Source organism: Pomacea canaliculata, linkage group LG6 (genome assembly GCF_003073045.1).
Source record: "Pomacea canaliculata isolate SZHN2017 linkage group LG6, ASM307304v1, whole genome shotgun sequence".
NCBI classification, from domain to species: domain Eukaryota; kingdom Metazoa; phylum Mollusca; class Gastropoda; order Architaenioglossa; family Ampullariidae; genus Pomacea; species Pomacea canaliculata.
Genome location: NC_037595.1, coordinates 27,793,078 through 27,809,194, shown reverse-complemented (window position 1 = coordinate 27,809,194; position 16,117 = coordinate 27,793,078). Strand labels below are relative to the sequence as shown.

The 16,117-nt window shown below is 47.5% G+C and overlaps 1 protein-coding gene across 1 annotated transcript in view; it reads right to left on the bottom strand.

Annotated features, from left to right (window-relative positions):
* The window catches only part of LOC112566993 (neuron navigator 2-like), a 94,127-nt gene that overhangs the window by 59,914 nt on the left and 18,096 nt on the right, over positions 1-16,117 (bottom strand). The gene's annotated exons all lie outside the window — the stretch shown is intronic.

The following is a 16,117-nucleotide window of genomic DNA, read 5'->3' as shown; positions in this document are numbered from 1 at the left end:
CCTTTTTAGAACTTTATGAAAGTCAAACGCGTGTAACAGAGACAAAAATAAAGAACAGCGGAAACATTAAAAAAAGAGTAAGCGAGGGGTGGAGATAGGGGTAAGGAAGATGTAAAGACATGTACAACCATGGCGAGAAGGAGCTCTCCTTCTGTTTGGAGTCTACGCTCGACTGGACGCCCTCGACTGAACATCTCAGCACGAAGACGCAGGTCTGGTCGCCATGTTGCCGGCACCACTGTGACGTGTACTATCAGCATGGCTGTCGCTATGATGAATCACCTGACAGTTCCTGCAGATTAACATACTTCAAGAAAACGCAAAATCGTGGAAATGATACGATGTTTGGGTGATAAATCTCTCCCCAAAATCAAAAACAAATCTCGGCCTCTGAGAAGTGCGGCGATAAGTAAATTTCGTGCAGATACTTGTTTTTCTTAATAAATGATTTACTGACAGTATTTCAGATTAACATCATTCGACAGAAAAAAATGTGGAAAAATAATGTTCCATTATCTCCGTCAACAGCTGCTACCGGGATGGCACTACGATATGATACCCGGGGTGACTAGCAGTGTCTTCTTTCTGACCTGCGCCATGAGACGATAGCCAGTTCTCACAGCTTGCGACAAGCTTTGTCGTATAAGGGCGAGAAAGAAGAAAGCAGAGAGTCTCGGAACTTTATTTCTCACGTTCTACCCACGATGCTATCTCACCCTGTGTGAGTCAGTGTTCCGACTGAGGTGTACATCACACGAACCAATGTTTCAGATGTCACGTGTCCAGACGGAAGGACAAGAGGCTCGCGCTTGATGATGGCCATGTCCGACCTCGGGGGAACGACAGCCATGTCGGTGCCGAGGGAGGTGTTAATACAGAACAAGATGTCGAGATGACTTACGGGAGGAGGAGGACGGAGGCTGCAGCTGCGGGAAAACAAGTCTGCCTCGGCCTGCAGGTGTTGCAGACAGGACGGGGGAAATGTCAGGCATACATGCACGCGCGGCGCTGGTGTTGAAGAATCCACCGAGGGTTTGTCTGGCTGTACAGTCGCCAGGTCTGAGATCAACAAAAGAAAAGAGGCAAAACTCGCGACAGGTATCAAGTGTGTGCACGTGTGAGCGCAGCTTTAGAGTGGCAACTGTCAGAGGTCGCATCTTAGGCAGGGTAAACCATTTTTTCTCTTTCTAAACCCTCCCTCGCTCTCTCTCTCTCACATACTCACACATGTATATACACCGGCACTTGTCATACTCATTCCTTTACTCAGCATCTCCTGGCCTCTCGCTGTGATGAGGCAACAGACCAGCCTCTCGAGACCCAATTCCTCTTCCTGTGGCACCCGTAATCTGTCTTCTATGGCCGTGTGTCAAAACACTTAACACAGGTCGGGTGGCGCGTTTGTTTCGGAAAAAGGTTTCGCGGAACCAGACGGGGGCGGACACTACATACAAATAATTTTTTTTTTTCATATTTTACTTTTTTTTAACCTCTGATTTTCCTCTTCTCCAACTCCCCAGCTCCACCCCCATCTCATCCTGTTTCCTGCGCTTCTTCGGTGCGCAAGCATAAATGACCGAGATGACCTATTGACCTCAAACATGTCTTGATCTTAAAGAACTAGTGAGGTACAATGCTTTTATTCTATTTGTCAAAAGCTTCTATGTCACCAAAATTTGGGTGAATAACCCTCTTCAATTCTCAAACTTTATCCACCTACTATAAAAAAAATTGCACATTGCTGGAACTTTGATAACGAGTCAGAGGACGGGTAAGCAAGTTGAAAATTATGTTTGCGCTTGTTAACAGAAATAAAAGATATAATAATCTCTTCAAAGAACGGCTTCTAAGTCTGCGTTTTGTCTCGATGATTGTTCGCCCTCACGCGCCCCATAAAATACAAAAATAAAAAATAATTAAAAAAAATTCACGGATAGAAGGCTTCTCCTTGATTTTAACTGCGAGAGAATTTCTTTTCGTCTTCATTTTTATGGTGGATGATCTGATGGCCTGTTTCCCTTTCTCCACTCAGTGTTCCCCCAGCAATCTCAGATGTTAGGAAACTTCATGTACACGTGTGTGTGTGAGAGAGAGGAGGAGAGAAAGAGAGACAAAGAGAGGAGCAAAGTCAGAGAGACAGGGAGGCGGCTGAAGTCCACATCATCGCGACCAGAAGATGCTGCGAGGCTGAGAGAAAAATGTGAAATCAGATATCCTCCAGCCAACACCAACAAAAAGCTTCTTTCTTACATATCTTCCTATCTCTCGCTTGTTCACTCTTCTGACCATCTTGGGGTCAGCCATGTCGACAGACGAGAGGAGGATGGAAGAAGAGTGAAGCCAGCAATGTCATATCTCCACAGATGTCCTCGATGTGGTTGAACGGGTGCGAAAGACCTCCTGAGGAGGACACCACCCCAGGTACATACACATACCTGTGGCGCTTCGTCAACATCCTTGTACAAATCTCAACCTGACTCTCCAGCCATCCACCCTCACATTCATACACCCCACCCCGTTACCTCGTCTTCCTTCAAACATCTTGTTATCTCTTTCTTTCAAGCCTCCGATGTCAAGTGTGTCGGTGTGTTTGCGTGCGTGTCCGTGTGTAAAAAAGACAGAAAGTGTGACTGTGGACACGAGCTGCTAATCGTGCCACATCTTAATTAATCAGTAACGGATTGCAGTGTCTGATTAACCCTTTCCCTTTCTTTCGTCGAGGGTTCGTCATTCCGCGTGACGCTCGTGAAGCGAGGCGACAAGTGACGTACTGCACTGCACTGCACGATTCATTAACACTTTGAACTGTGGGTCCCCACCCTCCGAACCACCACATCCGATAATCCCATCGCATCTTTCCTCTTTTCTTTTTTTAACATCCGGTCTGAAGACCCGATAACTCTTCCTGTTTTTACATCCAGCCGATGACACGCAGCCAAACGCCAAGAAACAAGCCGAGCATTAATTATGCACAGCCTGTGACATCACACTAGACCATGGGAAAGGGCAGCCACGAGACATGAAACCGATCCAGACAAGAAAAAGTTTGTGTCGGGGTGAGGCGGGAGTCGAGCCGGGTGGAGGAGGAGATTGGCAAAGATGAAGAAAGAAGGTAAAAAGTTTTTCCATCTCGAAGCTCTGGTGGGGAGGGTGTGCGCACACATCACGCGCATCACGTGCACGTCACACAGCGTGAAGGCACCGCGCGTGCAGGAGGATGAGGAGGAGGAGGAATAACTGCGCTGGAGGCGAGTTTTCAATTAAAGAGACATTTATCATGGAGAAGGTAAGCGAGGCGGCTCAAGCCATCTTCTGTGGATGTGGACGGCCAAAGTGATTCTGCGAGGCCTCGCCTCGAGATGCTGCAGCTGCTGCCGCCATAACGCGAGCACAGGTCGAAGATGTTAATGAAAGAAAAACAGTGTTATGACATCGTCTCTCTCTCCCCCTCCCCCTACAAACCCTTTTCTTCTCAACACGCGCACCGCCCGCGCCTTCCTCTGCCTCATCGTCTGTGAGAACAAAAGCAAGGACGAAAGTTTTGTCTGAGAGAGAGAGAGCAAAAGTCGGGAGGCTGTAAGCACAGAACAAAAAAAAATGCTAAAAATAAAAGTGGTCACCAAAAACAAAAAACAAAAAAAGATAACTAAGGGACAGAAAGAAAAATAAACAAGCAAGAAAACTGTTGGTGCTTATCTCATTGACGCACCGTCATCCTACTTCTCACCCTCCCAGACACTCCAGCCTTGAAGTCTCCCCACAGCTGACACCCTTCACTGTCATTCCTCACACCCGATCCTAACTTTCTGTCTATTTTTTTGTTGTGAAGATAGCAACACATCTGCCGTCACCCTCCACCATCCACCCCGGTACCCTAGTAAAGCTGTCTGGCGTTATCGACGTTTTGTTTACAGGTCGCACCCTACACCAGCAGGCGACAAGATCTGTGGATCGCTTACCAGGCCACCAGGCGATGACAGGCCCCCCGGGGGGTCACCGCTCGTGACCCGTGTCACGTGCCCGCGGCGGACTGTCACGGTCGCTTGGATCCGTGATAAGATCGACATGGAGGTCAGCGACCAGCGATGAAGCTAAGACTTGTCAGGATCCAAAATAGGGTGGGCGCCACAGTCCGCTGGTCGGGTGTCGGCTATTTTTAGCTGCCACCCACAAAAAAAAAGAGGGGAGACTGGGTGAGGGCAACCGGAAGTCAAGTCTTTCGGCGCAAGCTCAATGACGATCATGAGGTACGTGCAGTGAGGCTGCAGCGATGTAAACCCTGAACTTAATTGACACAACCAATGAAAAAACTGAAAACAGCTTATTCCTCTCATCCACTCTTTCCATCTTGTCGCGACTCTTCCTCCCACACACCTTGTTGGTTGACAGGGGAGATAATTCTTTTTACTGGGTTATGGGCAATAATGATCCGAATGGCCACGAACCACTTACAGGCAAGTATACATAAAATCCATACAGCTATTCCCAACTTTTTGTTTCTCCGTCAGTTTTAGAAACGCTAAAGATTTCTTTCTCTCTGTGTTCTTCATTCCTGTCGCTGAAAAAATAAAGAATCTTTAATGGAAGCCACCTCGTGTCTTGCCGACATTCCTGTAACGCCTGTAAAATGTCAACGCTCCTCCCCTGCAAAGATTTAAATCTCGACAACAGTCTTGCTCGAGTTACCCAGAAGGTTAGCGCCGTGTGAACCGAAAGGTCAAAGGACGACCGCAAACTGCGTCCGTCCGCACGTGATGATGACTCTCGACTGAGCGTGGCGGACGGCCCACGTGACGGCTCACGCGCAGTCACGTGGTCTGTTTGCTGTCAAAATAGCGATCCAAGTTCTGCAATGAGGCTGCTGGTGAATCTTTGCAAATGGTCTGAGATTTCTCTTCGACTGACAAAAGCCAGGGCGTGGATGAGATGAAGAGGCGGGGAGTCAAGATGGCCGTCAACACATGGAAATGAGGCTTGTTTGTATGCAGTCCTTTCCTGTTGTCGTATTCACAGATCGTCGAGTGAAGAAGGGGGAGGGGAGGAAGCCAGGTGGGAGGGGAGTGAAAGATGAGGACGCAAATGAGATCGCACTTGCGTCGACGGAACCGGCGACCCCAAAAAACAGCGGAAATGACGTGTTGGCTTAAAGTGCGCATGACACCCGAGAGAGAGAGAGACAATTGCTGTGGTCGATAGACACACGTCGGTTTATTCCAGTAGAGGGAGACCAAAAATAAAATAAAATTGTCGGGCTATTCTATGAGGCAGTAAAGATGAACGAATGAAGAAATAAATAGGAATGACAGAACTAAGCAGTGCAGTGAGAGGGAGGAGGGAGAAATAAACCTGGTGATCATAGCTATACTCCAGGACCATCGACAGATGAGAACCAGAAACATGAATTGGGAAATAGATTGTGATGACACCCACACCTTCTCACAAAACTCATCACCACTCTCGTCAGCTTACAGGTGTAGGAGAGTGAGTGAGTTCACGCCGATTTCAGCAGTGTGACACCTCGACAGCACAACAACAACTGACCATTCCCGCTAAGCCACCCTGAACTCCACTGCTAAAAAATCAGATTACATCGTCATCTCACTTCAAAGCAGGAGTGAGTACGGTTCACCATTCCTGATAAAATTGAGTGAGGACCTGGTACTAGTTGGCGACTGGCGCGATGTCAAGACTCAACTCTTGCCTCATTGAGGGCAATAACAGCCTGAGGCTACAACATTCGCTTCACATTTTTTTTTTTTTTTGGTTGTTGCTGCATGGGCACACCCGATACTTGGGATGATGAGGTCTCTTTGAATTGAGATTTTTCCTTAGAACGCATCTGATCATCCCTTACGGCCGCCGTTTGACGTCTGCTTATCTGTGCAGTGCTCAGGGCTCCATCATAGTGCTGGGGGCACACACACCCCTCCTACCCTTCCCCATGCTGTGATGTGTGTAGAGTTAGAGATGACCGAGATGAATGGCTATATGATTCATTACGCTTGAAATGTCTCGCAGAATAACGGCCGCAAGGGTGATGTAAAATGTGAGTGGTCCACCGTGTCTAATTTACCGCTGAGACCAATAAGTTGGATGGGTAGAAATATTCCAGTCCTCAAGCCAGAGTAAACGAACTCTGAACTTCGTCGACCTTTCGTTCTGGCCAGGCGCTATCACCATCAGAGTAAGGGTGGCCTCCGGAAAGACTTGGCGGCCCCTGAACCTGGTTGCCACATCTCACGATCGCCACTTATCGCCAAGAAGTCGTCAACGACGACTGGCAGCTGACAGGCTGACTGCTTTGCATCGGCCACTCGGTGGGGCAGAAGCTGCTTCCCACCCTGAGGAGCCACACCTCTCCCCACTACCCTAAACACACTCTCGAGAACTCATGGGGTCATGACAATCTCATGTCGGTTTGGAGAGAGAACAGCAAAAAGGTGGGGAGGGGAGGGGTGAAGCCGAGTGTCTTATCCAAAATCCAACGCCCCAACTACGGCCACTACCACCGAACGATAAACCGAGGTCAGGGATCGTAACATTCCATTTCCCTCCCACAAGGCAACAGTGTTCTGGAACACGATTTAGAAGTAAACCATACATCCCCGCTTCCCCTATTCCTCGGTACAAAACTTAAAAAATTGCCGTCCTTCTTCTCACACACTCCAACACCCCAACCGCCAATCGCGCACAGTAGATATTGCAATCAAAATCGATGTCAGCCAGATATTCTCCATCACATCGATCGTGACCCACTGACCTCCATGGGGCGAGGGGGGTCTGCAAAGGGTCGCTATCCTAAATTCTCTGACGTCAGCGTGGTGCTTTCATGCCAGGAAGTGAGGGCTAGGAACACCCCTGGAGGAGGCAGCAAAATCCACAACGAGGTTTTATCAGACTGAAGAGGGAAAGGGGGCGTGTAGTGTGAAGTAGGGGTTCCAGGGTTGTATCAGACTTGTGTGATTTTTTTTTCTTTCTGCTGATAGCACCGAACAAAGCGTTCCGGAAAAAAATACTCAGCACAAAACATGCTCGATATTTTTAGCAGAAACTGCAGCTAGCTGCGTTGTTGGCAGATCCACTCAGAAATCTGAAGAAATGTCGCACCCCATCACAACGATGCAAGTCGTCCTCACGGGTGAAAGTGCAACAAAAGGAAAGAAACTGCATAAAAAGATTCCTTGATTAGTGACTAGGTCTTGCTGCTAGCCACAGAAAAATACATTCATAAAACTTCTTGATAGATCAAACATGCAGTGGTAAAAAACTAGTAATAAAAAATTTGTGAAAACTAGGATATGTAGGGGTCCTCTCGCACGGACATCCATAAACGTACACACACGTCTGCAAATTGAGATACGGGGCAGAGCTGAACAAAATTCTAAGCTTTTTGGCACCACACATCGACACAATTTCACTACTTTAGCATTTCTCAGGTTTGGGAAGAAGAAAAAAAAAAAAAAATAGGGGAAAAATTGCGTTCGGGTATGGGATGCCCTGAAGCCGGTCGGTATCTTATCTCGGCGCTCCCCTGAGCAAGAAATGCCGGCTGACGAGACATACTTCACGGCAACCCTCCCTATCCGGGGTGCGGTGGGAGAGGAAGAGCAACACCACAGACAAGAAATGGCAGAGAGAAGCGGAGATATTTTAAGGGCTACTTTCTATAAAGTGCTGGAAAGTACCTACATAGGTCCGAGCTGATAAACACTTCACTCACGGGAGGTAAATGCGGATGAGGACATGAAATGATGGTCGCCGCGGTTATCTCCGCTAGAGTCTGGTCTAGAGTCGGTCACGAAGTGAAAAACAATTTTTTTTAAAAAAAGAGGGTAAGAAGTATGAGTCTGGAATAAAGGGACAGCCTGCGATGGCAAACCTTCTCACTGTAGTTGTAGAGTGGCAGTTACACAGCCTAGTAACGACAGGTTGAAAGGTGAGCGGGTCAGGTCGTGTTTGGAGAAGACTGAAGAACTCCAGGCGCGTGTTGGCTTTGACAAGAAAAGGAAGATAAATCAAGTACACTGAGTGAGACTCGACACTTGTCTCCCCTTAGCCCGTTGTGTTGTAGGAGGGATGAGGAGAAATCATACTGGCCAAGGGCCAGACATCTAACCGAGTCAAAGGAAAAAAAAATGCCGCATGAACACCTCTCTACATCACCTAGCAGTTAGATTGGGTAGATTACAAACTTTTTATAAATAAAAGTTGTTGTGAAAGGGGTGGAGTCTGTCACTACCTCAAACTAGAGAATATACGTCGCCGTTGCCGCCCTAATGACAAACAGATCACCCCACCCTGGGTGGAAACGATGGCGGGCTACCGCGGAAAAAAGAAGAGCGGAGGGATTTGCAAGTCTCAAAAGTGAAAACACTCTGATTGGAAATTCCCTGCACAGGTGGGAAATAACACATCGAGTTTAGGTTCTGCGGCACAATGAATGCTGAAACCTGAGAAAGCGGAAGAACATGGATGAGGGAGTGATGCGGACAGGTGCTATGGGCCTAATTACATGCACAGCATTAATGTCTTCATGCGCGGTGAACTCTTGCCTGCCTGCTGAACACGAAAAGCGACGAGGCGTGGCCAGGTAAGCGAGGAGACACCTGATTCCAGAGATCCGGAACGGGAGCGGCCTGCACTGAACTAATGAACGATGTTGTGCAAACGCTAGTGTTCTCACGGGGCAACCAGTCTCAGCAGTCACGCTTCATTGGATGTGTATCGGGGTCAAAGGTTACTTTCTCTCTTTTCTCCATCAGCCCCTCCCTTCCCTCTGGAGCTTCGATGCAGTGCGGCGCTAGGATAGACACCAGGTAGACTTTGCTGCACTCACCACTACACACTTCCCACCTGTTCCTCCACGTTCGCCGGGGTAGGTCCACGGGGCAAAGGTTATCGACACTCACTGTCGTAATGATCTGACAAAGCTGTGTAATGAACTTTAAAGAGTCTAGTTCTGTTTATCAAGCGCACCGTGCCTACAGTCAAGTGTGGAGATGGTCTATGTTTATGTCCATGTATGTCTATTCATTATTTATCATTATTGTTAAGTTCTGTCTACAACATGGAGGGCGTTCTGGCATTAAAAGTGGCGAAGAACTTGCCTGCGAAGGGGCGGGCGCTGTAGACGGGGCAGGTGTAGCTGTTGTACCACTGCTTCACTGGCTGGCCCACCTTGCTGCTGCTGCTGCTGCTGGTGGTGGTGGTGGTGGCAACTCCCGGAACCCTGGGGTTCGAACCTCCGGTGGCCCCTAAGGTTGCAGACTTCTTGGTGTCCGCTCTCTGCGCCCGACGCAGCTGGTACATGGACCATCGGTTCTCCATGGCAACTGAAGGTTGCCCACAGTCCTTGAAACCCGGATGTTCCTGAAGAAATCCTCGTTTTCTGTGACAACAGTTACCTCCTTTACTAAAATACCTTCGTCAGGTAGGAGGGTGGGAGTAACAAAGAAGTCTTCTCCAATCTTTCCTTTCTTTTTCCTCTTCGGTTGTTCTGACTCACTTGTAAAATGGCGGGTTCACCGAGGTCTTCGGCATGGAACTAATTACGACAAGGAACAGGCTGTTCTGACACATGTTAATTGTGTAGAAGTCTCTCGCACTTGCTGAACGCCAGCCTGTTACCAAAAATTATTTTAAAAAAATATTTCGCCAAATGAACATCGTGTGAAGTTGTTTTTACCCCGCAGCTTTCTGAGGCCCACCTCCAGTCAGTGAGGATGGAGACTGAGTCGGTCAGCAAAGGCTTTCACAGACTCACGTGCAGTCCAGAATGGAAAAAAAAAAAAACCAACAAAAAACAAAGGAGCTGGTGGGTCTTCGGCAAAACTTGGAATGATTTTCTGGGCTTCAATACTGAGCTGAACTGAACTTTCTCGGATCAACTTTCTCTTCTTTTTCTATGCCCGCGCGTGTAGTAGTTCTTTGTCTGCGCAGGCACCTCCTACAGTTCAAAGGTAACTTTCCAGTCCTCTGTCACGCACTCTGAGTGCATCGTACATGTCTGGCACAATCCGGGTGGCGTGTACATCCGCGCGAAGATCATACTTGACCCACCCTGTCCTTTACTTCGTTGGTCAGTATTCCAGCTGATCACCTTTCTTAATACTTTCTACCTTTCTTCTCTTACTAGGGTCGTCTGCTTTTTTCCTTTCCGCTCTCTTACCTGTGTAAGTTTGCTTCTCGTTGGTATTGCAGTTCCAGTCGGTTAGCCACCCTCCGCACGCTCATGATACCCCTAATATCTCCATCATCATCATCGTCGTCATGTTATCGACGTCGTTTGTCTCCGACACGAATCACATTTGTTCCTTCGCCGGCCACGCCTCCATTAACGATGCCACAACGGACAGACTGTCACAGCAGGTACCCGAGAGGTCGATGCCCACGGGGTGGACTGAGGGGTGGGGAAGGTCGTGTCTGACCAGTCCCTACGATTATAGCCACAAGCTACGCAGCTTCCTGTTTCAGCCGCCTGCCTCGCACTCGAATCTGCTGCAACCTCACCACAACTCTTAGCTCAACAAGTTTCATGGTGCTATCTGAACCACCTCCATCCTCCGCGAATCCTCCTTGCCGATTACAAAAATCTGCGAGGTGGGGTGAGGAGGGAAAAAAAACTCACTGAGCTCCGGCCGGCGCACCGCCACCGTAAAACCTGTTATATATGGCTGCCCTGGAGGTAATTTTTAAAGTATCTGCCACTCGTCTCCACTTCCAGCTTCGGTTACTGCTCTCAAAACGATTACACTATAAAACCTCCCTATTTCTCCCTCCCCCTCGAATGACTGGTAGGGAAATCTTCACTCTTTGATGCGCCTAGATGGTTATCTTTAGCACATCCTTCACCAAAAAAACCATAACTGACAGGTGAGCCTGCCGCGGGGGTGAAGAGGGTTACAGGGGAGGCCAACACGGACAGGTTTCCCTGCACTTCAAAATCTTTTTGCGGGTGGTTGTTCTCGGGAGGGTCCCCTGGTAAGATGCGTGGAAAAGCGGAATATCGGCAATAAACTCCCCGCAAAATCAGGGGCCCACAACGGCCAGAAACAGGTCTCTTGCCTCAGCAGGCCCGATAAGGTATCTCGGTATTGATACGGGCCCAGGGAAGATGGTCCAGAAGGGAAGAGAATACGGAGGTCTTCATCATGGCGCAGGCATCCTGCTGCAGATTGCAAGAAAGCTTCCGCGCCGCGCACTCGCTACTCGTAGTCTCGAGATAAGGAACCAGTCTCACTACTCAGCAGCACCAGCCAGAAATTCCAGTCGTGTTGTGAATGTGTGAGAAGATGTCGAACATTATCCTGCATCACATGAAGATGCGTCTGACTCCTTCCTCAGGTGTGTGCACGACCAAAGCTGTCCTTCCAAACACACCTGCAATGTTAAGTCTGGTCACATCACGAATTTCCTCCTAAAGGAGGGGCACGAATACCCTCAGAAATGTCATTTTTATTTTTCAATAATTCTCTTCAAACCCTTTTTTCTCTGGTCCCATCCACCACCACCACCTCCACCTAACAAGTGAGTGGCAATGGGTCCAAAACGTTTGTTTTCAAAAAGCAAAACTTAGGTAAAGTGATGCTTTAAAGATAAAACTAAAGATAAAACTGGAACAGCTGGACGGTTAGCACAGCAGGGACCATGCTTTCAGATCCTCCAGAACTTTGCCAGGACCTGCAGTAGCTCGAGGGGAGGAGCTGAGAAGCGTCCGGACATCCATTACGCCGAGCACAACATGAAGATAGATACTGAGCACGCTGTTGACCCTCTCCTCCCCGTCGTGTTTGTGGAAAAGAAACACCTCCGAGCGAGCGGAGGAGAGGGATGATCACACGAGAACGCAAACCCATTCGTTATGTGCATCCTCTTACAAGGTGCACTGTCAGTCCAAACAACTCGTCCTGTTGCCTGTGGTTAACAAGTGGTCGGGTGTCTTTGTGGTGCTCAGGTGGGACACACAGGTGTCATAAGTGTGACAGCCATGAGATACATTTTAAACTAACAACACAAAACCTTTTAGAGAAAATTATCTCGTTTTACGTTTTTATGTCCGAATGAGCTCTGTGTCAGCTTTTGAACCTGCGGCGCCAGTCGTTCTGTCAAACTGTCGTCGGTATTTGTCCATTAGCTGATGTTGCACTTAAAAATGAAAAGCGAGACGAAGTTAAGACATCAGCACCTACATCTTCTGCATGTGCGAGTGCATCACACAATTTTAAAACATTTTAAACTTAATAAACTTGTTTTCGATAAGATAAAACTGTTTAAGTCAAGACTCGCTCCCGTCAACATATTTTTGGTGTGCAGCGCATCGTAATGGCAGAGGAGCGATTTTATTTTTTAAAGAAAAATGTTTCTAAATGTGTTTCTCCAAAACAGCTTTAGGTTGTAGAAGCATGTTGTGCAAGTAGCTCCGGGGCAAGGCGAGGCCAGCACCTCGTTAATCACGTTTACTAAGTTAAAACACAGGGAGGCGTTCACGGCAACACTGCGAGGAAGTGGGCGGCAGACCGAGACCAAACAAAAGCAAAACAAAACTAAAGGCTTTCGGACACCTTTGCACCTGAAGATGCACCAAGCCCCTCGCTGCCAGGCCACAGGACATCAGCATTCAAGTCTGTTTTCACCCAGGTACAACGCCCATGCCAGAAAGCTTCTTTGCTGTTAAAATGCCCTCATCTGACCCTGCCCACCCGCCTTACCTCTGTCCTCTTCCCCATCACCACACGCACTCACGCACGCACCCGCACACACACATACACTCTCTCTTGTCTTTCTCTCTCTCACACACAACCTTTACTCACCATGAAGTCATCACAGGTCTGAATACACAAACCAAACCAACAACAGCCGGTGTGTACAGAACACGCGTCTTCGCTGCCTGCTTATCTTCCTCCACAAGAATAACACACTCGGGTAGAATAATGTACACATGCATATGTGCTGTGTGATAATATCTCACATGAAAGCATGAAAGTGCTGCAAGGCTAAAAAGGATTTTTTTTTATTTTTACCTAAAGCTATCCTCCCCTATACTTCTGTTCCCGACGATCTACATTTTCAAAAACTATTTCCCTCACAAAAAACCCTCGTCGAATGCAGACTTTCATGGCGAGAGTAACAAGGACAACCCCAGGGGGCTACAGAAGAAGAAAAATGCAGAATTGAAAAGGCTGACAAGAGGAGATACCTTTCAGTCCTCAGCAAGATACCAGGAATTTTTTTTATTTCTCTTTTTTACGTAGACGCACACCTGTCAGGTATTTAAGTCACACAAGACATCAACATTTTTATTCTATCAAAAACATAACGAGCTCGTGCACAGAAGTCTGGTACCATGACGACAGTAAAAATATTTGTTTCAAGGTCTTAGTGAAAGCACTTCTATTAGCAGATTGAGCCAAAGGTAAGCGGTTGTGTGCAAAACGGTGGATGAAACTGTCGTATCTTACTGACCATAAGGTGTATCAATCCACTTACTGACCATCAGAGACACGAACCGGAGGTAACTAAAGGCAGGCGCAGACCTCCGAGTGTGGTCGAGTTCTGTGTTTTGGACCTGGCTAACGCTTGGAGCCACCTGTTGTGTAACAGAAACTCATTTCACATCCAACCTTTCCAGATGGACACAAAAATAAATATTGTTGTATGGACATCTTTGTCATCGCTTCATAACCACGCAGACGACCATTGACCCATGGCTGACCCCATGTTGCAACCACTTACTCTCCCTCCCCCAAGGTGGGTGGCAAGAAATCCCTTTCTTGGGAAGACTTGGCACACAGGTACGCGCCACCTAGGAGAAGACAACCTCTGGGATGGGGAGATAAACTCGCAGGAAAAGGGCATCGGAAGGAGATAGGTGTCTCGTACCTCTCCACGAGGTGCGATTACAGGGATGTTGGGGCTCGACGGCCAGCAGGCTGCAGGCGATTGCGCGGCGCATCAAACTGTCACCGGCGCTGCTGCTGCTGCTGCTGCTGCTGCTGCTGCTGCACTGCTGCAAGGCTTCTGTGAGCAGCTGACAGGCTGATAGCAACCAGCCCTGGCAACATGGGGTTCTCGTTTACTTTCCAATAAATCTCAAGTCGCCGACCCCGTGTGTGTGTGAGAGACAGAGAGCATGCAAAGATTTAATTAAATATTGCAACCAAAGAGGACGAGGAATTGAAAGCACTTTCGTCCATGGACCTGACATCAAGCGGAACTGTCCTCATCCTCAGTTTGTGATTTTCCAGTGCCTGATGTCTGGGGAGGTGATGGAGGAAGGAGAGGGGTGGGTGATCGGGGCATCACTTCCGCTCCCCTATCCGCACTCAAGCGAGAAAATTAAACCAGCAAAACCTAAGTGCTCGTGATAATCTGCCCCAGCGGCAGGCTTGGGGTCGCTTCACAGACATGAGAGGCGAGGGCAAAGTTCGGAGTTCAGCGGGTGACGTCACTGTCTTGCGCTGTCTCGCGTGACCTGGCGTCCAAAAAAAATGTGCGCACAGGTACAGAAAGCGATGTTAAAACACTCGTTTGTCATCATTGATGAGGCTCTGGGATGAAAATCTGGTCGAGGGACACTGGATGTGACACCTGTTGGCAGTCCTGGCCATCATTTCGAAGTCTTCTCCGGTTTCCTTTCTTTAGAAAGGTTTTGCCGACTAACCCAGTTCCTGCCACCCTCTCCCCCTCCCCAACTCAAATAATATTTCAGCAGTAATATGCATGAGATGATGCCCATTAAATTGAATCTCACCAATAAGACCCACCCGGGCGGTCTCGACATCCCACCAATGCCCCAGAGTAGATTACGACCGTCAAGAGAGAACTCTGGACGGAAAAAAGAACGATAATTTTCCCCCTAAATCTGAAAACGAACCTGAATGAAGGGGCGGTTTCTTCAGGCACGATGAGATCTTAATGGCTATCTGCACATGCCCAGACAACAAATGATTATTCGCATCTCGTCTGCGTTTCCGGCCTAGAAATGGTTGTACATGGAGTCCCTTTGAAAATGTAATGTCTGACAAGGGTGGAAAGCTTGGGGTGTTTCCAACTTGTTCATAAGAAGACATCTGTTTTAATATCTGACGTTTATTGCGGTCGTGTCCGTGTGAAGAACGAATCGGCGCTATTTATATTGTATGTTTTTTAATATTTTGTTTTTCTTCTCTTCTCATCGATCACAATTTAATAACTGGTGCCTCTCATCTCCTTCCTAATCAGTCGCATCCTCCCCACCACCGCCCATATGAACATATGAATAAGCGCATGTGGAGATAAGTGTTTAGCTTTTCTCTTATTTCTTATTTGTATTACAACTTACCACTGAACACTTTTCACAAACACTGCCTGTCTCCTTAACAAAAAGAAATCCGTTTTTTTTTTAACCGTCTGGAAAAGTCATAAACAAAATAAAAATCTCATAGAAAAAGATGAGAAAAAAAGTTTGCTGCATCTGAAGGGTATTCACAAGAGGAGAAATTATGTTACATGTCATCAGAAACTCTGCCTGGGTGTTTAGTCCCAACAGATGTCATCAAGGGTAGTCATTCAACACTGTCGTAGTGTTACACTGACAAAATTCAATATATACTAACGGAGTAAAAACGAACCTTCCTCCAGAACATTTTCTGACAAGCGAACTTCTAAAAAATACGAAAGATAAGTGGGCGGCTGCAAACCTTTATGACAAAGAATTGTGGGTGCAACACCCATTTTCAAATTTGTTTTTTGGGTGTTTTATGCCTGGCAGACACGAAGCCTGATTTAAGTCGAGGCAATTTTTCCCACAAGACTAGAATTTGTTTTGCTTCGTCCTCTGACTCAAGCAGACATACCCAACTCTTTCCAGTGGCAGCGTCTGTAATAATATTAATCATAACAATAGGATTTATGTACCGTATTTCCCCATCGGGAGAAAACCACAAGAAGATGTCTGTCGCCTTCTTTCCAAGTCTTTCCAAGATGACACAAACATTCGATGGCGGGACAGCGCTGTACACAGGTCAAAACTATTTTGACTCTAAGGCACCGATGACATTCTTCTGAAGAAAAACTTTATGAAAAAATTTATGTGGAATGACGACTAGAAGAGAGTGGTGGTGGTTGAGGGTTGTAGCAC